Here is a 23,428-nt window from a genome sequence, read left to right as displayed (position 1 = left end):
ACCACTAAGGTTAAGCAGTAGAGAAGACTGGAATAGATATGTCTTTTGAAAGCTGACTTTTGCAGCTGTGAAGGTTGTGGGTTGCAGAAAAGAAAAACTGGAGGCAGGAAGACCTGGGAGAAGCTTGCTATAATCTCTTCATTTCTCCCCCTGCCCAGCTTTATTGAGGTGAATGGTCAAGTAAAATTATATATATTGAAAGTGTACAGCATGATTATTTGATATATGTATACATTGTGGAATGATTACCTCACACAGTTACCTTTGTGTGTGTGCCGATGTGTGTGGTAAGAATGCTCAAGATCTGCTCTCATAGATTTCAAGTATCCAACAAAGTGTTATTAACTAGAGTCACCATGCTGTACATTAGATCCTCAGTATTTATTTTCTTATAACTGAAAGCTTATACCCTTTGACCAGCATCTCCCCATTTTTCCTACCCCCAGTACCTGGTAATCATCATTCTACTGTCTTTTTATGTGGGTTGAGTTTGACACCCCCCCCCTTTTCCCCCTTTTTTTCAGATTCCACTTCTCATAAGTGAGATCATACAGTATTTGTCTTTCTCTGTCTGGTTTATTTTATTTAGCATAATGTCCTCTGGGTTCATCCATGTTTTTGCAAATGGCAGGATTTCCTTCTTTCTCATGATTGAATAATATTCCACTGTGTATGTGTGTATTTGTATATCACATATTCATTATCATTTATCAGTCGATGAATTGTTCCCATATCTTGGCTTAAGTTGTTCCCATATCTTGGCTATCATGAATAATGCTGAACGTGGGAGTGTAAATAATACTTCAAGGCAATGTTTTCATTTCCTTCAGATAGATACCTAGAAGTGGGATTTCTGGATCTTGTGATAGTTCTATTTTTAATTTTTTCAGGACCCTCCATATTGTTTTCCATAATGGCTGTACCAATTGACATTCCCATCAATAGTGCACAAGAGTTTCCTTTTCTCCTCATTCTCGCCAACACTTACTATCTCTTGTCTTTCATTAAAAGTCATCCTAACAGGTGTGAAGTGATATCTCATTGTAGTTTTGACTTACATTTCCCTAATGATTAGTGTTGAACACCTTTTCATGTACTTGATCGCCATCTCTGTTTTCTTTGGAAAAATGTCTTTTCAGGTCCTCTGCCCATATTTTCATTGGATTATTGTTATTATGATTTTGCTATTGAGATATATGTTTTGCAAATATTTTCTCCCATTCTGTAGTTATCTTTTCATTGTGTTGATTGTTTCCTTTGCTGTACAGAAGCTTTCAGTTTGATGTAGTATTACTTGTTTATTTTTTGTTTTGTTGCCTTTGTTTTTAGTGTCATATTCAACAAATCATTCCTAAGACCAATGTCAAGGAGTTTTTCTTTATTTTCTTTTGGAGTTTTACAGTTTCAGGTGTTACATATAAGTCTAAAATCTGCTTCAAGTTCATTTTTGTGAATGGTGTAAGATAGGGGTCCAGTTTCATTCTTCCATTCATTTCTTCTTTCAGCAGCTGGTCAAGTGTGTCCCCTAGTGGCCAGGTACTGTGCTTATTACCAGGGGATTCAAAGAACACAAGGCACTGGACCACATCTCCCCTACCCCTCAAAATTTATATTCAAATAAGGGAAATAGATGCATAAAACAATAAGTGTAATAAAATGCTACACATGTTGGACAAAGTATTTTCAAATAAAATGAAGACACAAAGAATAGAGGGGTCCACTAGGCAGGGGGCTAATGAATCAAGAATGCTCAATGAGATGACTTGAATTAAATATTGAAAATTGAAATGTTCTTGGTGATAAAGGAATGATGAGGGTAGGGTATACACTTGGGCACTGGTGGTGGAGGTGAATTATAAAAAATGGATTTAAGGTACATTTGCAAAGTGGAGTTGACAGGACTTGGTAATTTTGAGATTAAGAGAACAGAGTTGAAGTCAGCTGAATAATTGAGTATGTTGAGATACCATTAATTGGTACCTCCTGGCACACAGGAGGAGAAGCATGTTTGGGTACAGAGTATAGGGGGAAATTTTGTAGATTTATTGAACTTGAAGTGTTTGTGGCATGTGGAGATGTCCAAAATGCTTTTAGAATGGATCCAGTGCTCCTAATGGAAGTAGACACGAGCTAGAGTTGGAGGGTAAGATTTGAAGCCGTAGGGATTTATGATCTTTTAGGAAGGGGTATAGAATAACGTTAGTGTTGTTTGGTTGCAAAGAAAGAAATTGATTTTGGATTACTTAAGCAAATATAAGAAATTTATTGGAAGGACACTAGATGGATCACAGTTTCAAAGGGGGAGTTAAGAAAATCAGGCCTTAGGAAGAATGGAAACTGGGGGAGCTCTTAAGGGTTATCAGAAGCATGAATTTAGGGACAATTTCTCTGCACTGTTGCACTGTTCTCTGCATTGACAGCACTGTGGTCAGGAAGTTTTGGCTCTGGCTGCCGTTTATCCTCATAGGGCTCCTTAAAGCTCAAACTCCTGTGAGGGAGGATTAATTTGGCCTTTCTTTCATCTTATAACTATTGTAGATAGTTTCTTTACTGGCAAACTGTGTACTGTTAGTAGCCCTGCCTGGGTCATTGGCCTCTCCTTTAGTCAGTTAGGGGCTAACTACTATATTTCAGACCAGCTCAGACCTCATAGAATAAGGGAAAGGAATTTCCTTAAAGGAAAGTGAAGTGTTATGAGACAAAGGGAGAATAGGTTCTGGGCAGGACACCCCCCTTAATCCTGAGCTTAGTGGCCACCTGAAGCCATAGGTGCAGGTTGAAGGGTAGGTGGCATGTAGCAGGGTACAGTTCACTCTTAGGGAGTATAAATGATCTGATAGGCAATGTAATTGTGCCTTCAGATCCCATTTGGGCCTGCACCTGTTTTTCTTGATGATGGCCTGCTGGCATTGAGAATTAAATGCATCCAATAACGATTAATGTTGAGGTACTAGATTGCATGGTCATATTATATTGTTCTGTTCAGTTTTCACCAGTCTACTAGGAAAAAGCCAGGAGCTTTTTCTCAAAAGGAAATAGTTCCTTCATTTGCTTGCTGAAAGGGCCATGGCCTTGTTCCAAAACTGTGGGGGGCTGTGATGTATTAATTGGGGCTTTTTTACTGGTTCAACACAACATTACTGTAGGTGGAGGCATCTTTTGACTTGTCTATGCAGTCATGAAGTTGTGGGGGGAGGAGGGTGGTATGTACACCTGTTATTCAAGCAAGGGGTTCCCCACCCAGAACTTGTTGCCCTTTTGTCTTTGTCTCATATCAACATCTCACCTTTCCTTTAGAAATTTGAGAAATTTCCCCTAGAAATGCAGTGATTTTGACAAGGAAATCGAATTCATTCAGCTTCTACTTTGTACTTTTTACTGTAATATTCCTTCCTCCTGAGCCAGGGAGCCACTGTGGGAGTCTGTCAGGTTGTGGGAATATCTGAAAAGTAGGATGTGTTCGGGTCTCACAATGACTACTCTGAGAAGAGGCTGAGTTAGAACTCCATCTGTCTGCGTGACTCATAAATCGTCAGTCTGACTCGTGGACCAGTGGTATTCTTAATTCCTAAGAATTAATGTTAACTCAGAGCTAGTAGGTAATCATCCTCAAGGGCATTGGGTATTTCCCTTTCACCAGCTCATGATTACCTGGGTAAATGGCTAGAGATCCATTTGGGAAAAAAATCTTCCATAAGGGAATTGGCCTCCAATTCATTCAACAACTGTGGGTCTTGGATTTGGGCCAGAGGTCCTGACTCTCGAGTGTCTCACATGGGTCTCTATTCACTAGATATAGAGTTGTTTGCTTGTTTGTTTAATCAAAACAGATCTTAGTGGGATGGCACTTAATTTGAATTCTTGGGTCTGACTAATGAAATACAGACAGGGATTTCTGCCTATCACAACAAAGCCTGAGATTACCTAATATTACCCTGCCGCCTGTTAGGATCACCATGTCCACTGTGCTTCTGGCAGTTAACAGCTACCACCCGGACCCACCCAACCTTCCCTGAGCTGCTCCCATCACTTTCTGAGTTTAGGGAGTCCATGTCAGTTGTAGTTTTTCCACCCAAGTCCTTAGCCCTAGCAAGAGCCATTCGAGCGGTTAGTAATGATTGTAGTGGGCCCCTCACCAATCCTTTTCTGGTGTCAAGAGTGAAGGGAGAATCTTCTGGGCCCCGTTCGGAGACACAGTAAGAGCACTATGTTATATGAATAAAAGTTTATAGTTTGAATAGAGAAAAGTGGTGAGAGAATAACGTCTTTACACCATGGGCTTCCCTTTTTCCAAAGAACCTACCAGGACCATCAAGAACCGTTTTCATATTGGGAATTGCAGCTTAGTTTTGGTCAAGTACCATCATCTGTCATAGTAAATTAATGACAATTTGACTAAGTTTTGTACTCAATTTGTAATTTTATTTATTTTAGTTATATAAGAACTCTAACCATACAGTGTTTATAATTTTTATATTTATACATCTATAAATAATATTTTAATACAAATCACTTAAGGCAATAATGGATGACTGAATTTTTATCCTTTAAAAATGTTCCATGTATTACTCAAGGATTGGGCCCAGTTAGTAAGGATGAATTGATCATAGGTTTTGAAGTGCTGTAATACTTAACTCTTTGTGCTTAGATTCTAATCAATTAAGATTCAGATACCCACATCTCTCTCTTCTCATATTGCTCATTACCACTGTATTGCCAACTGCATTCCATCAATACTGTTGTATTCTATAATTATCCCTTCTTTATCCTTTTGCAGGAGTCAGAATTTTCGTGTGTGTGTGTGTGTGTATGTGTAACACCTTAGAGGACCTTTAGTTACCAAAAAATATTCATCTGTGCTTGTGGTTTGAAGAGTTGAATGAATGTTTTTCTAAAAATAGCTGCCTTGGAGTAGGTTTTTAAAATGGGCACTAGATGTTAACCATTCAGATAGTTGTTTCTGATTTAATACTTACATGAAGTTCTAGATGCAAATCTTTAGTTCATGGAGTGCAGCTGCATTTGCTTTCCTTCCTATGACTCACCAAAGCTTACTCAAAACCTTTCATTTTTTTCTATTTTTGTATACTGAAACTTCATTTTAACAAATACTTAAAAGTAGTTTTAAAAATTACCATTCTTTTGGAATCTCCTTGGAAGTTTATTTCATTTGCTCCAAAGATTTTTTTTTTTAAGCAAACTGAATTGATTTTATTTCCAGAGTTGTGAGGCTAGAGATAGGTCTAGTAAGTATTATACCATACTCTAAAAACTTAACAGTAGTGTTTTGAATTTTTCAAACATTGATAATTTGCATGAACATATTCTGTATAACATTTAATAATTATAGGGGCTTTGTTCCAGGTGCTTTCTATATCTTAAATTGTTAAATATCAACAAGTAAATGAAATTTATTTTATACTCAAAATAGAAATGGCTTCACAAATCTGCTTCACCATTTCTCTCTAACTTGAGGTTATTTCTTTTTTGTTGCTATATACTTAAAAGGATTGTCATTTATTTTCACAGGACTAATATAGTATATACAAAGCTTTTATTAAAAGCATTTTTATGTAGTACTATTAATTTTTAAGTATTATATATTTTTCTCACATACTTTTTGTTCTGTAGTATCCATGATTAAACACAAGAGTGACAATAGAGTGTGTATGATACAAGTTTGTGAGTACATAGAAAGGAGCTCCAGAAACGAGCATCTAAGAAATTGGTAGTCCTGGCCTTAGAATTTTATATAAAATTATATAAAGCTATTTTATTTTATTAAAGATTTATTTATTTATTTTAGAGAGAGAGAGAGAAAGCATGAGCGGGAAGGGCAGAGGGAGGGAGGGGAGAGAGAATCTCAAGCAGATGCCGTGCTGAGTGCAGAGCCCGACATGGGGCTTGATCCCAGGACCTTGAGCTGAGATCATGACCTCAACCTCAGTTGGATGCTTAACTGACTGTGCAACCCTGACTTTAGAATTTTAATCTAAATTTAAAAGTACTCCTGCATTTACCTGGTCCACCTAGGAAAAAACTGGGGTGGAGTTTGAAAAATATGCTGCACTATACAAATAAATATAAGGTAGAAGTGGAGTCTTAGAACTGTTATCATGAGAAATAGTAGCAGGTGAAGCTGTGTGGTGTAGTGGAAAAAACATAGTTTTGGAACATGACTGAACTGGATTCAGCCCTGGCTTATGTCATTTATTAGCTGCTGTTTGGGCATGTTAACTACTCAGCCCCTCTGTTTTCTCATCAGCAACATTGGGAATAATAATAGCTATCTTGTTGTGAGTCTTGAATGAAAGACTTAGGTGACAACATAGTTTTATTTCTCCCTCCCTAACTGGAGAATAGGAAATATCCTTGGCAAAAATAAACATCCTTTCTGAAGCAAAATATAGATTAATTTTGCATTGAGTTTATTATATTTCATTAATGAATTGCCAGTAAAATAGGATTGACTAATGGGTTAGGAGTTTGAAGGAACTAGTGGTTGCTGATTAACATGTGGCTCTGAATTAGATTTTAGAATTCTTGGTTTAGTATACAGGAGTTCAGAATATGAATATAATTGGCCGCTGTGGATGGGTTACAAACCCAGGCAAAGTAGGAAATAGGGAGCCGAGGGTCTCTTAGATGAGTGGGAATAATATCTGTCAAGAGGTTTTGTAATCTCTAAGTCATTTTAACAATGAATAAGGTACTTTCACTTTTTTTTAAGATTTTATTTATTTGACAGAGAGATAGCGAGAGAGGGAACACAAGCAGGGGCAGAGGGAGAAGCAGGCTTCCTGCCAAGCAGGGAGCCCGATGCGGGGCTCAATCCCAGGACCCTGGGATCATGACCTGAGCCAAAGGCAGACGCTTAACGACTGAGCCACCCAGGTGTCCTGGTGCTTTCACTTTTTTACTCTTGGCCAAGATTAAAGGAGAAGCATCTGGGAGTGATAGATCTCCCAGAATTCTCCAGTATACTCCTCTCCATGGGTAAATTGGCTGCTGTTTGTTTAAGCAGGCATTGCTGCTACTGGAACCATGGGAGCACTTAGATGTCCCAGTAGTTAGGGGGGCTAAGACAAATGTTTAGATATGGTGATGCCCAGTCTAGTTTTATGGATTATAAGCAAGGTGCCTGGCTCTTTATATGCCTGTCAAATCTCGAAATCTCACTGAATGGCAGGTTGATAAGTTTCCTGCAGATAGGTAAATTCTAACCATCTGTGATAACGGAGTCACAGACCCCTTAGTGGCTTCCCATGTTCTGTAGGATACAGTGTGGCCTGTGTGTGGCAAAACACTCCGTCCTTTCTAGTCACTTCGGCCACTCTCTCCACTTCCACCCTAAGCTGTAGCCATAGGAAGTAAACCATCCACATTCATATCTGGTAAACATTGCTTAACTCGGACTTTACTCAAGTATTAGCCTTTTTGATAAGTATTCTGTGATTTCTCCAGTTTAAATTGCTCATTCCTCCAGCTTCCTGTCTCTTCTAAAAATCAGAAGATATGACACCATTGAGTTTTCATTCTCCATGGGTCTTGATCAGCTGGTGTCAAGTGGTGGCTGCTTCCTTTAGACTGGGCATATGTTGTACATTTTAAATATATATAAGTATATTAAGTATATATATAAATATATACATAAGTATAAGTCAATTATTCCTCAGTAAAGCTGGGAGAAAAAAGATTGGGCATATGTTCTTCAGTTTGCCATTTGAGATGCATCAGTTACAGCTGACAGCTTCATGGATTAATTGACCTATTTGGATCCTTTATTTGGGCCTCTGATTTCCATATAAGTGTTTCTAAGACTATGATCTTTTTGAAAGAGATGACTTTGTCTTTATATTCCTATTGCCCAGCATATACTTGACACATATAAAGCCTTCAATAAGTACTCACAGAATTTAATTGAATGAGTAAAACCTTTCCCAACCAGAGGACTTTGCCTTTTCCCTCACCTTTGCTTGAGTCATTACTTAAATGCACTTAAATTGTAGCAGGATTGATTAAGATTAGGTGGGGCAAGTTTTCCTGGCTATAACATTTGTAGGGATGGATTAGAGAGATGCTATTGAGTCTTTTTATTTTGAAATCTTCACAGGACTGGCATACACCTTCTTGAAGACACCAAGAAGAGTAGTGTAAAGTTCCTTATGAGGCTGTGCAATGCACTACTGAGTGATTTTGACTATATGTAATATATAGAATGAAAATATATTAGCTTTCAGAACTGCCCAGAAACGGAATTCTCGCTCTTTTCCATTCTTGCTTTTTGCCCCTTGCCGTGCCAGCCATGTGCCCCCTGCGCCCCTCGCGGCCATGCCTCGCAGAATTGAAGAAATCAAGGACTTTATGCTCACGGCCAGGTGAACAGAATCTGTCAAGATCAAGAAAAATAAGGATAATGTGAAGTTTAAAGTTCAATGCAGCAGATACCTTTATACCTTGGTCATCACAAAGAGAAGGCAGAGAAACTGAAGCAGTCCCTGCCCCCAGGTTTGGCAATGAAGGACCGTCAATGAAACTGGCACACTGATTTGAACTGTATTAAAATTTTAAAAATTCTAATATATATGTATATATATTAGCTTTCAGATAGTATAGATTTAGGATTTGAAAACAAATTCTAATCGGCAGGTGTACAACTTCTGCAAAATATGAAGAATTTGTTATTCCATAATTTGCTCCTCTATCAAAAACAGCTGTCTACAAATAGTGCTTCATACTGTTGGCAAGTTCATTACAATGCAGGAAGCAAGTTCTGTTTCATATGATTGTGCTTTGTAAAAATAATTTAGGTGTAAGCTATCCGCAAACCTTTTTTTTTTTTTTAGTAACAACCCTATCTAAATCCTCATATTTTGGCATTACACACGAGTGTCGTAAGTTTAAATTCTGGAACATCAGGCAGAAATATAAGAAAGGGCTCATTTAGGATGGAATGGCAAATGTTCTAATTGGGAGAGTCCTCATTTTGATTTCTGCCCTCCTGCCCCACCTGTTAACCAAAAACCAGAGCAAAACATCTGGAGTTATTTAGGCAGTATAAATATTCTTAAAAGAATGGACCCCTAATCATAAAGCCTTTCTGGCACTGAAGGATGTTTTTGGATAGAATTCACATGATTGGTAAAAATATCTTTGAATTCGTAAGGGCTCACGCAAGTCGAGAGTGCAGAGTTTGGGAGTATGGTGGGCTGAGGCTGATGGAATTCATCATAGGCTTTTATCGGAAAGCAGTCTGTTAGTGCACAGGGGTTACTCTCTCGACTTTTCCCTTAGAATAGTTTCCAAGAAAGGTAGCTTATTTCCTGTTAAAATGATGGTTGTTTCACTTTGAAAGAAATGTGCCATAGGTATAAATTTAGTTTTATTCTCCTTTAACGTGTTTAAAGAAGTTTTGCTGCAGGGAGACAAAGAGAAAACAATTCCCTTTAAAGCCCCTGTCTTCAGCCTCTGCTTTGTAGTTCTGTCCATAAGACAGAAGGTAGGCAGGAGGAATAATAGCTAAGCATTGAAAAAAACCACACACACATTAGTGTCAATTAAGGAGGGGAATTGAAAGGTATAGTTGTGTTGCAGTTAGTCAACCAATATTTATTGACCATCAACTGTGTATTAAAACACAATGACAGGTTTGTTGAGATAAAAAGGGTTTCTATACTCCAAGGACATAGAATATTCTTGAGGAACCTAGTTGTAAATCTGTGAAGTTCAAGTGATAATGTAAGATAAAAATAATTTCATCATAATTGTTAGTAATTGCCAAATGGAAGATTTAGTTAAGTGTTACAGGAGTTCAGGTCAGGGATAGACCACTGTGGGCTGACTAAACCAGAGGGTTCTGTGGAAGAATTTGAGCAGCTGCTTGAAGAATGGGTAGAATTTGGATTGATGGAAAATAGGAGGAAGATAATTTTGCCCTTCCCTTTCACTAGAATACCATGTGGAATTCAGGAAGAGTAGAGTTAGTATCATGTTAATTTTGGGTAAAAATCAGCAGTTAACCATGTGGGAGAACTTTAATGAACCTGAGAAAACCTCTTGATGATTTCAGCATATTATGTTTCCTTAATTCAGGCCTATAAAACAAAAACAAAACATTTTTAAGACATTGGAAGGCATAGAGAAATGATGCCATCCAGAATATTCACTGTGAAAGCATCAGAATTTATATCATTAGACTTGGACATTTCAAGCAGTTTCACTGAGGGAAAGAACATACACAAAGGAGCCATGTGTCTCCACTTGAGAAACCTTGACTTTGAACTGCACAGAAAGCTCGGGTAACTCCAAAGCATCAAATAAGCTTTCACAGATTCTGATCTTCATACAAATTACCAATATAAAGAGGAAACTGTTTTCTGTATGTCTTCTTTCTTATCCTCAGAACTAAAGTGATTATATTTTTCTCAAGATCAAGTTAAGATATTCTTTTCCTTCTATTTTCTTTTCCCTTGTTCCTGTTCATCTTTCCTTTACTATATATTTATTGTAGAGTACTCTTGTGAGTGCATTTTAATAAATTATCTATTTAAAAATTCTAAATCTGTACTCATTGCTATTTACAGCTAGATATAATAGAGATGTAGAGGTTATCAAATTTAGGGTGAATGGGCATATACAGCCCTTGGGTTGCATGGATTTTTTTTTTTCCCAAAGATTTTGTTTATAATTTGACAGAAAGAGACACAGTGAGAGGGAACACAAGCAGGGGGTGGGGGAGAGGGAGAAGCAGGCTTCCCATCGAGCAGAGAGCCCGATGCAGGGCTCGATCCCAGGACCCTGGGATCATGACCTGAGCCGAAGGCAGATGCGTAACGACTGAGCCATCCAGGTGCCCCTGCGTGGATTTTTTTTTTAAAGGAAATCTGGTCAAATTTTGTTTGTTTTTAGGCTGGAAATGAATGGTGTCTCTTCAGGAACCTGGAGAAATCATAAAGAAAAAGCAAATGTTTCTGTATCAGAGAGGGTAGTTTTATTTTTTTCTGGGAGACTAAAACAAGTAGGTTTTTAACATTATTGTATATAAAAATCTCTAGTTGAAAAGAGCCTTCTTTATTCTTTAGTATGTGTTACTTAATTTTAAAAATTAATCTCATTTTTATGTAGAACATGTCACTGTTAGACAGTATAGAAATTTATTTAAAAAGTACCCAGAATCTTACCATCTAGAGATAGCTAGATAGCCTGCAAGACTATAAAAATGAGTTTGTCCATGTGTATATTTTGTTTATATAGCAATATATAGAGGATTGCTTTTAATGTTCAGTGAACATAATTTTTAACAACCACCTTGTATTCCTTGTACGGATATACCATAATTCACTATCCTGTTTTGTTGGATATTTTTCCCCCTAAATTTGATATAATGTCTTTTCCTAGCCCTAGGTCCCAAAGATGTTCTCCTATGTTTTCTTCTACAAGTGTTAGTGTACATGTTAAATACGTGCAGTTTATTGTATGCCAATTACACCTCAGTAAAGCTGCTTAAATTAAAAACAAAATTTAAAAATAAAAGTTTTATAGTTTCATGCTTTACATTTAAATCCGTGATCCATTTTGCATTTGTTTTTGTGTATAGCATGAATTCTAAGTCAAAGTTCTTTTTTTCTCCCCCTGTCTGTGAATATCCAGTTATTTCAGCACAATTTGTTGAAAAGACTACCCTCGCTCCACCAAACTGCTCTTGCACCTCTGTCAGAATCAGTTGGTGTATTTGTAATGACCCATTTCTGGGTTCTCTGTTTCATTGATCTTTGCTTCTATTCTTCTGCCAATATGACACTGTCTTGATTTTGATGGCTACGTGGTGAGCCTTAAAATCAGATAAAGTGATTCCTCCTACTTTAGTCTTCTTTTGCATAATTATTTTAGAATAAACTTATTTATATCTGTCATAGTTGTTGTGATGGTGGCAGCAAAGCCTGGCACCGCTCCAGACTGCCTGTGTGCGGGACTAGCTATGGCTGAGGCCAGTAGAAGGTGACAGTACGTGGTTGCGGTGAGCTTCTGAACCCCAACTGAGCACACGATGGGAGGAAGAATTTTTTAGGGAATAGGAAATGGTTCCTAATGTTAAACAGACATGACATCATTTAACATTATTTTTGTAGAAAATATTCCTTTCATGGTATCAATAAGACTATTACATAGCATTTAAAATGGCATTATCTTGCTTGAAAGCAAAGGTGTAGATGGCTATGGCTAAGTACTCAAGGACCCTTCTGTTGTTGTTTTCATTTTATCCACTGTTGTCAGGGACTTGGGTTTAGGTTTCTACAGCAACCACAGTCTGGACTACATAATACCAACACTTTGTGTGCATGTGGTGTTAACGCCAATGCCTTATACACTACATGTGGCAGAGTTGCAGTTGCTATGGAGATCAATCTTTGGACACACTTGGTTGATAACGATGTCTCTCATTTGTGGATTTTCCTGCTGAAAGAATATGAAGTGGTGCTATGAGTTGACCGAGAGGTGCATGAGACTTGATCAGTAATTCCTCTATAGCTGAGAATATCACATTTGAAAGCCTTAAGTTACACATTTGCTCACAAACATACTGAAGTGTCTGTGTGTGTGTTTAATAATATATGGCTTGATCCCTGGAAAGTGGAGTGAAAATATGGCTTCAGAGAACACGTTATCAGAGGAACTTGGCTAGTCAACACCATTTAAAGAATATACTATAAAAAATTCAAAGACCAGATATCTTACGTTGTTTTAGTAGGCATAATAAAGTCAATTGTCAGTAGAAAAGGGAAGGACACACAATTCTTCTTGCGAACTACTCTAATTTGAATATGGGGCCTTGGGTAGCAGCTAAGAACCTTTTTCCTGGAGCATCGTTTCTCTGAAGAGTCCTTTGAACTCCAGAAATGAGAAACACTGAAGAAGTAGAAGAAATGATTTTATTATTATTTTTTTAATTTTTAATTTTTATTTATTTATTTATTTAAGAAATGATTTTATTTTTTCTTTTTCTTTGACAGTGCCAGTTAAACAAGGTTTCTGTCCTAGACCTAAATTTAAGCTAAGGCAAACTGTTGTTGAGTGTCCTCAGAATTCTTGAAAGAGATGTAGTTTTAGGTTGATAAACATTTTTGCTCTGGGGCGCCTGGGTGGCTCAGTCATTAAGTGTCTGCCTTCGGCTCAGGTCATGATCCCAGGGTCCTGGGATCAAGCCCAACGTTGGGCTTCCTGCTCCGCGGGAAGCCTGCTTCTCCCTCTCTCGCTCCCTCTGCTTGTGTTTCCTCTCTTCGCTGTGTCCCTCTCTGTCAAATAAATAAATAAAATCTTTAAAAAAAAATTTTTTTTTTTTCTTTGGGTTAGAGAAACTTGTCAGTCATGAGTTGTTATGCCAGAGTAGTGGTTCTCAACCCTGGCTGCACATTAGCAGGTGCGGCTTTAAGAAAGTACTGATGTTTGAGCCTAACAAAAACTAAATCAGAATCTCTGGGAATGAAGAGAAACTATGGCATTGGTATTCTTTTCTCTTTTTTTTTTCTTGAAAGGTGAATACTTGATACTACCATGCAACCAGGATTGAGAGGGCCGCTGCAGCAGAGGCAGTTTTCATCTAGAATCTTAAATTTTAGCTAAGTTTACATATTAGAATGCTCAATAAAAGTAATATGAACATTGCAGAAAGTTTAGAAAGGGCAGTCTTACCATCTATGTTAGTTTCCTATCGCTGTTGTAACAAATTACTACAATTTTATTGGCTTAAAATAACACAAGCTAATTGTCTTTTCTGGAGATCAGAAGTCCTAAATGGATCTTATGGGGCAAAAATCAAGATGTCAGCAGAGCTGAGTTCCTTCTGGAGATTTTAGGGAGAATGCATGCCTTGCCTTTTGTGACTTCTAGAGGCTGCCCACCTTCCTTGACTTGTGGCCACATCACTCCAGCCTCTGCCTCTGTCGTCACATCTCCTTTTCTGACTCTGACCCTCCTGACTTCCTCTTATGAGGATCCTTGTGGTTATATTGAGCCCATCCAGGTAATCTAGGATAATCTCCCCATCTCAAGATCTTTAACTTAATCACATCAGTAAAGTCCCTTTGCCAAGTAAAGTAACATTCACAGCTTCCAGGGATTAGGACCTGGACATCTTTTGGGGTAGGAGGGCATTTATTCAGCCTATTATACCAGATTAACACAAAGATTGTCACTTTGGTGTTTTCCTTCCTAGTCTTCTTTAATATGCATATTTTTATTAGAATATGATCATCTTGCCTTTATAATTTTTTATCCTTTTCTGCTTAGTCTTCATAACCATCATTTTGAATAGCTACATAATAGTCTGTCCATGATTATACCATATTTAACATTGTCATTACCCTGTAGTTGGATTTTTATGTTATTTCAGATTCCTATTATTGATAGGTCAAGCTGTGATAAGTATTTTTATCTATAGATCCTGGGATGTGGGGTACTGAGCTAAATATATTTTTTTAAAGATTTATGTATTTATTTTAGAGGGAGAGAGAGGGAGAGAGCATGTGCGAGCACGAGTGAGGGGAGGGGCAGAGGGAGAGAATCTTCAAGCAGACTCCCCACTGAGCATGGAGCCAGATCCCAGGACCCATGAGATCATGACTTGAGCTGAAACCAAGAGTTGTCTGCTTAACAGACTGAGCCACCTGGGCACCCCCTGAGCTAAATATTATAAACCTTTTTGTAATGTTTAATTCAAACTCTCAAATTATATTTTTGGGAAGAGTTCTAATTGATTTCCAACACTATCAGCAATGTATGAGAATACCAGTGTCACTGTATCTTTGCCAGTATTGGTCATTATCATTAAAAAAAAAAAGACTTCTACTAATTAGGTGAACAAATGTTATCCTGATTTAAATTTAATCTACTTGAAAATTTTTTCCATGTTTCTGTTTATTTCTCTTTGTGTGTTTTGTCTATTTCTCCTAGAATGATTTATTTATTAATCTTTAAGACATCTTTATATGGTGAAATTATTGCCTCATATGCTATAAATGTTTTATACACACATTTATAAATTTTTAATTGTTCTCACCTGTTTTTTTCCTTTGTGATTCTTCTTTTTTCTATGCTTAAGATTTTTTCACCTAACAAAAGTTTGTGGTAAATATTCAATTCTATTTTCTTTTACATCTTTCATGATTTAGTCACTGCCCTTAGCAAATTGCTAAGAAGCTAAGAAGTTCAGGGACTTACCGAGTTCAGACTTACTGTATGACTTACTGTACCAAGCAAGTACCAAATGAATTTGGTTCTGTTTATATAATTTATCAAAATTAGAAACACATAAACACATTTTTTAAAGGACTGGAGAAGAAATCTAGCAATTTTAGTGCAGTCCTAAGATGTTTATTGCCCTTTGCCTAGAAGGTTTATTCACGATGCTGTCATGTTATGTGTTCATGCAGATAATTGAGAATTATAGTAAGCCATCTTAGTCTATGATAAACACAGAATGCACTTTAATTACATTCTAATTTATTATCTGGTAAAAGTACCTTGCTAACAAATCAACCCAGATATGACTTATTGGATAGTCTTTGCACTTAGAGGAATAATCAGTCTGTAATCATAAACAACATGAACCGTTCATCTTGTAGATTGCTATTATATTTATTACGCTCAAATGCCCGCACTGGGTTTCTTTCCTGTTTGCTTCCCATTTCATGACTTATATGCCCCTACCCTGTCTGCTATAAGTTGGTGGTATCCTGGGCTTACAAATTCATTCTCTTCGGGATGCCTGGGTGGCTCAGTCAGTTAAGCGTCTGCCTTGGGCTCAGGTTGTGATCTTGGGGTCCTGGGATGAGCACTGTATTGGGCTTCCTGCTCAGCAGGGAAGTCTGCTTCTCCCTCACCCTCTGCCCCTCCCCCTGCTTGTTCTCTCTCTCTCTTTGGCTCTCTCTGTCAAATAAATAAATTAAAAAAAAATTCATTCTCTTGAAATATGAGTTAGGCACATGCCTAGGAACAGAGTTCTCTGTTACTTTACCATATGAGTAAAATGCATTTCTCCCCAGTTACAGTAAATAGAATAAACTGTCACCATGAGGTACTAATATGTGATTTATTCCTTGCTGCCCCCCGATAAGAATTAGCACAATTCTAATTCTATAAAGAAAAAATTTGCCCCCCAGAATAGCCACCACATCCTTTAATATCCTGTGTTACTTCGCCCAGTTCCAAAAAGGAGGTATGCAAGTTAAGCTGAAACAAGAGCCAGCCCCTGTTTCTTTCCTTTGAGACAACCTTGTACAGAGAATTGGTATCGGGGAGTGGGTTTCACCGAGCGAATACAGTTCTCTGGTGCAGTACCTTCTTTAATTCTACCACTTAGGAATAAACAACCTCTGGTACGAGTTCCACAGAATAATGTAGAAGTTTATAGCATTACATTACCTCATTGACCCAGATTTTTTTTTTTTTTTTTAAGATTTTATTTATTCATTCATGAGAGACAGAGAGAGAGAGGCAGAGGGAGAAGCAGGCTCCCAAGGAGCAGGGAACCCGATGTGGGACTTGATCCCAGGACCCTGGGATCATGACCTGAGCCGAAGGCAGACGCTTAACCATCTGAGCCACCCAGGCGCCCGACCCAGATTTTTTTGAATACCACTGTGTTTGGTGGGCTTTGGAGTGGGGCTAAAGTTTGGAAGGTACAAAACAGAGTAGAACCACCTAAAGAAATGTGTAATCCACCTCCTCAATGGAGTTACAATCAGGAGTTGTTATTGCAGACACTCTTTTTTCCCTCTACCTTAAGGATTTTAATTGAATTTGCTGATCCAGTATCTTTAGCAAACAAAGATGATAATCCTTATCTTTTTTTTTAAGATTTTATATTTATTTATTTGACAGAGAGAGACAGAGCGAGAGAGGGAACACAAGCAGGGGGAGTGGGAGAGGGAGAAGCAGGCTTCCTGCTGAGCAGAGAGCCCGATGCGGGGCTCAATCCCAGGACCCTGGGATCATGACCCGAGCCGAAGGCAGACGCTTAACGACTGAGCCACCCAGGCGCCCCTAATAATCCTTATCTGAGAGTAGTATCCTCTTTTTATGAACAACGATCTTATACCTGGAAGAGACCTCACTAGTGCTTTTGGTCTAGCACTGTGACAACAAGTGTGCCTATAATTGTACAGCTGATGAGTGGTAGATAGGACCTCGGATTTCTGCATTTCAGTGCTAGGATTTTTTTGTTTCCATTCTTGGTCCAAATTTGTATTAAAAAGGAAGATGAAAAGATACTGGTCTATTTCACTTACCCTCTTTTTCCATGTTGGAAGTTTGTTTTGGCATGCAAATCAGTTTAGGTGGACTTGGAAGTTTTTCCATTCTGAAGATTTCTGCAGGATCTATAAATTTTTTATTTTTTACCTAGGAACTGCTCAGTTAATCACTTCTGTGTGAGAATCCTAGTTTTATTTGGCTCTAGTCTGGTAAAATAGTGGTGTAAAATCACCTTTCTTCTTTCCTTTTTGTTTAAGCGTTCTCTCTCAGCTAGGTCATGTCTAAGGTCTTCCCTTAAGATTTTGTGATTATGTCCCTTGAATGCCTTGCCTTAGTCCGTGTATGTTCTTCATCCTCACAGTCCCCGGTTTCTGGAATGTCCCACGGGATATTCTCCTTAGGGCCTGTTCAGTCCCACTTTGGATCTGACTGAGGCATTGCTACTATTTTATTGACTCCTCTGTTCCTGGAACCCTTTTGCTATCGCCTCGAAGCTGGATTCTGTGTGCTGTCCTGTCTGAATATTAAGAGAGAATTAGTAATAATTTTTACCCTTACTTTTCTACCAAGGAAGCTTTAGATGGATGCTTCTGTTGGAACTAACCCAGAAGAGACCATATTTAGTATTCTGAGATCAGATTGAAGGGGGAGAGAGAGAGAGAGAGAGAGAGAGAGGTATCTTGAGAAGACGCAGAAGGATGTGGTTCTGAGCAGCCAGGGGCTTGTTTTGTGCATCCTATTTAGGCAGCTGCCTATTTCATGTGGCTCTCCGGCTGTGCTTGAGAATGTTCGCGGAGCTAACTCCAAGCCAAATCCTTCTCTGAAGCTACAGCCTCATTTGCTTTGGAAAAAATTTACTTCATGTTTGCCATCCTCTTCACTCTATAGCTGTTACTATATAAATTATTCAAGAACCCCCTTCCATGACTGTTTGATCTCCATTTGAGGAATAATATCTATGCAGTTATATTCTGAATTTAGTGGCATGTTGACTTTCAGGAAGACCCTTTTAGGATCAAATCAGAGCAAAATAGTTATATTTCACCATACTGCAATGTAAGTCCCCCTTTGGCTTCCAGTCTATAAATTATAAAATACTCCCCCAAAGAGATCTTACCAAGATCCCTAATGACCTCCATATCACTAAATCTAATGGATTTCTTTTAGTCTTTGTTCTAATTGTATTATTGACAGTTTCTTTTTTCTTGAAAAACACTTTTTACTTGATTTTCTTCTGACTTTCTAGCCGTTCCTTCCCTGCCTCTGTGGCATAGGCTTCGCCAGGTGATTAAATGTTGCTGTGCCCTCTTATCCCTCTATTCTATCTCGAGTTTATCCCTCTGGATCCTTCAGTTACCAGAAACGATCTGCATTCGTCTAACTTTACCCACCTGGCCTCCTTTTAGTCTACCTCCTCCATTCCTGAAGAATATGAAAAGTGGATGTGAACAGGGACGCCTGGGGGGCTCAGTCGGTTAAGCGTCTGTCTTCAGCTCAGGTTATGATCCCAGGGTCCTGGGATCGAGCTCCGAGCTCTGCATCAGGCTCCTTGCTCAGTGGGGAGCCTGTCTCTCCCTCTGCTGCTCCCCTTGCTTGTGCTCTCTCTCTCTCTCTCTGATAAATAAATAAATAAATAAATCTTTATTTATAAAGCTTTGTGTTTTTTTGGTTTTGTTTTTTTAAAGATTTTGTTTATTTGAGAGAGAGAGCATGAGAGGGGGGGAGGGTCAGAGGGAGAAGCAGACTCCCCACTGAGCAGGGAGCCCGATGTGGGACTCGATGCCAGGACTCTGGGATCATGACCTGAGCCGAAGGCAGTCGCTTAACCAACTGAGCCACCCAGGCGCCCAATAAAATCTTTTTTTAAAAAGTGGATGTGAAGGGCGCCTGGGTGGCTCAGTCATTAAGCGGCTGCCTTCGGCTCAGGTCATGATCCCAGGGTCCTGGGATCGAGCCCTGCATTCGGCTCCCTGCTCCTTGGGAAGCCTGCTTCTCCCTCTCCCACTCCCCCTGCTTGTATTCCCTCTTTCGCTTCTCTCTCTCTCTGTCGAATAAATAAATTAAAAAAAAAAGTGGATGTGAATATACTGAATTTCTGAATTTTCAATTCTGCTGTATTAGTCTGTCAATTCATGCACCAATATGACATTGCTTTAGTTGAAGATTTATGGTATATTTTAATATCTGGAAGAGCTAGTCCCCCCTCATTGCCCTTCTGTTTCACGGTTTTTCAGGGTCCAATATGTACTTTATAATTAGTTTCTTTAGTATTTTCATTTAGATCGCTTTAGTTAATAAACGAGGTATGGGAGAATCAGCACTTTATGATGCTGAGACTTCCTATTCGAGAACATGGCATGTTTTTCAGTATGTTCACATCCACTTTTATATTCTTTTTTTTTTTTTTAAAGCTTTTATTTATTTATTTGACAGAGACACAGCGAGAGAGGGAACACAAGCAGGGGGAGTGGGAGAGGGAGAAGCAGGCTTCCCGCCGAGCAGGGAGCCCGATGTGGGGCTCCATCCCAGGACCCTGGGATCATGACCCGAGCCGAAGGCAGATGCTTAACGACTGAGCCACCCAGGCGCCCCTATATTCTTCAGGAACATATGACAATATAGACATATCAAATTGTTATGCTATGTTTTATATTTAAAATGAATAGAATGTATTATATGTTAAAAAAAGAAGAAGATAGCAGGAAGGGAAAAATGAAGGGGGGGAAATCGGAGGGGGAGACGAACCATGAGAGACTATGGACTCTGAGAAACAAACTGAGGGTTCTGGGGGGGGGATGGGTCAGCCTGGTGATGGGTATTAAAGAGGGCACATAGTGAATGGAGCACTGGGTGTTATACGCAAACAATGAATAATGGAATACTACATCAAAAACTAATGATGTAATGTATGGTGATTAACATAACATGATAAAAAATAAATAAATAAAATGAATATAATGTTATATGTTAATTATCTCAAAAACTTTTTTTAATTTAATTTATTTTTTTTTAAAGATTTTATTTATTTTTTAGAGAGTGAGCGAGAGAGAAACAGCATGAGAGGGGAGAGGGTCAGAGGGAGAAGCAGGCTCCCCGCTGAGCGGGGAGCCCGATGTGGAACTCGATCCCAGGACCCTGGGATCATGACCTGAGCGGAAGGCAGACGCTTAACCATCTGAGCCACCCAGGCGCCCTTTTTTTAATTTTAAAAAAGAGAAATACAAGTTGAAAAATTTTGCCACTAATATTATAGACAAATAGATATATTAAGAGAGTTCATAGAAACACAATAGAAAAATGGGCTAAGGACATGAACAGATAGTATAGATGGCTCTTAAACATATGAAAGAATGCTCAATCTTACCTTAAAAGGAGAAATGCAAATTAAAATTTCAATAAAATACAGTTTCTTACCTATCACATTGGTAAAAATCCAGAAGTTTGATAAACCAATCAGTTGTCCAGACATTTTCACACATTGTTGATAGGAGTGTACAACTTAGCAGTGTTTGTCAGAATTATAAATGCATTTATCCTATATCCCAGGAATCCTACTTACAAGATTGTCTGTACTAACATAATCCAATAGTAGTTGTTGGGCTTTTTCTTCTCATCCACAAGGGACTGGTTAGATAAACCATGGTACATACTAACAATGGAATGCTATGAGTTGCAAAAAAAAAAAGAATGGATATATTAAGTGAAAAAAACAAGGTACAGAACAATACTACCTTTTGTGTAAGAAAGGAGGGAAGAGGGGCGCCTGGGTGGCTCAGCCGGTTAAGCGTCTGCCTTCGGCTCAGGTCATGATCCCGGGGTCCTGGGATCGAGCCCCGCATCGGGCTCCTTGCTCTGCGGGAAGCCTGCTTCTCCCTCTCCCTCTGCTGTTCCCCCTGCTTGTGTTCCCTCTCTCTGTCAAATAAATAAATAAAATCTTTAAAAAAAAAAAAAAAAAAAGAAAGGAGGGAAGAGTGTGTGTGTGTGTCCTCATATCAGGATAGACACACTACGTAAGAAAGACTAAGACTGATTACCTACAGGGGTGGAGAAAATCAGGTAGATAGTGACAGGTTGGGAGTGTGACAGTATACCTTTTTATTTTATATTCTTTTGATTTAAAAATACCCACAAATCTGATCATCTTCTCTCCCCCTTCTCCTAACTTTAGCAGTCTCTGTTGCTCCGAGGATTGAAACTCCTAATGTGAAGAGCAAAGCCAAAGATAGCTTGTTTCTTCAGCCTTAACACACAGCATGCTTCCCCTTGTTTTCTCTGCTTTGGCCACATTGGCCTTTTTTCTCTGCCTCAAATTCACTGTGTTTCCTTCCATCACAGGGCCTTTACTCACACTGTTCTTCTAGCCTGGAGACTTCACCTAGTTAGAATGTGCTTATCCGTTGATCTTGACAGTATGTTACTTCTGCAAAGAAGTCTCCTTAGATAAGGTCGAGTTTTCTATGCATTAGTAGCACCTTGTTCATCTCCTTTCTAACTCTGGTTTTAAATGCAGTTGTACATTCTTTGTTAGGATTGTTTAATGTCTGTCTCTCCACTAGAAAGTAAGCCTCTTGAGAGCAGGGACCATGTCCACTTTGTTCAGATATAAAGGTACCTATTTCATATAGTAGTGAGCGTTAAGTGAGATGATACCTACTATGTGCCTAGCATGATGTCTAGCACATAAACACAATGCTAGCTAGATCCCACTGTATATTGTTTTGTTTTTAGTAGAAGGAAATGATACTGTTTGTGAATAAATTAGCTGGATCAAATTTAAGGAAGAATTTTGACTCTCCTTGGCAAGAGAAAGGGTTACCTTTGGAAAGGAGTAACTAGTTTGTGATAAGAGAAAGAGTAAATAGCTTTTATTCCTCTACTATTCTTGGTTACTGTATCTAAGTCAAACTCAAGAAAGCAGCTTTTTTGCCAAAATTTTTTTTTCTCTTTCCAATTATATTTCTTTTTTAAAAAAATTAAATGGCAAGCAGTTTAAAAAAAAATAGACAATGGGCGCCTGGGTGGCTCAGTTGGTTAAGCGACTGCCTTTGGCTCAGGTCATGGTCCCGGGGTCCTGGGATTGAGTCCCACATCGGGCTCCCCCTGCTCGGCGGGGAGTCTGCTTCTCCCTCTGACCCTCTCCTCTCTCATGCTGTTTCTCTCTCACTCACTCTCTAATAAATAAATAAATAAAATCTTTAAAAAAAAAATAGACAAAACAGAAATTTTCAATTGGAGTCTTATACAATTGAAGATCTGTATTTGTTATATTAACCAAAGCTGTAAAAGTCTAGTAGAATTCAAGACAATGAGATCCTAGATGATACAACAGACATTTCACGTTAGGGCATAGGGAAGAGGTTTATTGTGGATCACTAGGGTCATATTCCCTATCATGTGATTTGTAGGGTGTCTTTGAAGAGTTTTAAAAATTATAGCTGCTTAATAATTACAATTAATAGCTGCCACATCTCAGATCTTCACATTTTGAAAGCTGGGAGATTATTTTAACATATTTAAGTGCCAGATTTTTACTTTTCATATATTAAGTAGGTATTAAGAAAATTGCCTTTTTGAAATACAAATTAAAACCACAAGGAGATATCACCCTACACTGTCAGAATGACTAGAATCAAATAGATAAGAAACAACAAATGTTGGTGAGATTGCGAAGAAAAAAGAACCCTTATGTGTTTGTTGGGACTGTAAATTGGTGCAGCCACTATGGAAAACAGTATGGAGGTTCCTCAAAAAGTTAAAAATAGAAATACCATATGATCCAGTAATTTCACCACTGGCCATCTTTTGAAAACACTAATTTGAAAAGATAAATGCACCCCTGTGTTGATTGCAGCATTATTTACAATAGCCAAGGTATGGAAGCAACCCAAGTGTCCATAGATGATAGATGAATGGATAAAGAAGATTTGGTATATATTTACAATAGAATATTACTCAGCCATAAAACAGAATGAGATCTTGTGATTTACAACAACATGGTTGACCCTAGAGGGTATAATGCTAAGTGAATAAGTCAGACAGAGAAAGACAAATACCACGTGATTTCACTGATATGTGAAATTTAAGAAACAAGACAAAAAAAGAGACCAAAAAAAACACCAGGCTCTTAAATACAGAGAACAGCTGGTGATTGCCGGAGGGGAGGTAGGTGGGAAGATGG

At 38.4% G+C, this 23,428-nt stretch overlaps 1 protein-coding gene and 1 pseudogene across 1 annotated transcript in view; both read left to right on the top strand.

The window, feature by feature from the left end:
• Window positions 1–23,428, top strand: part of PDSS2 (decaprenyl diphosphate synthase subunit 2) — a 248,986-nt gene that overhangs the window by 12,984 nt on the left and 212,574 nt on the right. The gene's annotated exons all lie outside the window — the stretch shown is intronic.
• Window positions 5,927–8,588, top strand: LOC118001564 (annotated as a pseudogene).

This window comes from Mirounga leonina, unplaced genomic scaffold (assembly GCF_011800145.1).
Source record: "Mirounga leonina isolate KUSES-001 unplaced genomic scaffold, KU_Mleo_1.0 Mir_53, whole genome shotgun sequence".
Lineage (NCBI taxonomy): Eukaryota > Metazoa > Chordata > Mammalia > Carnivora > Phocidae > Mirounga > Mirounga leonina.
The sequence above is the reverse complement of the archived record's forward strand: the minus strand, read 5'-3'. Positions and strand labels throughout refer to the sequence as shown.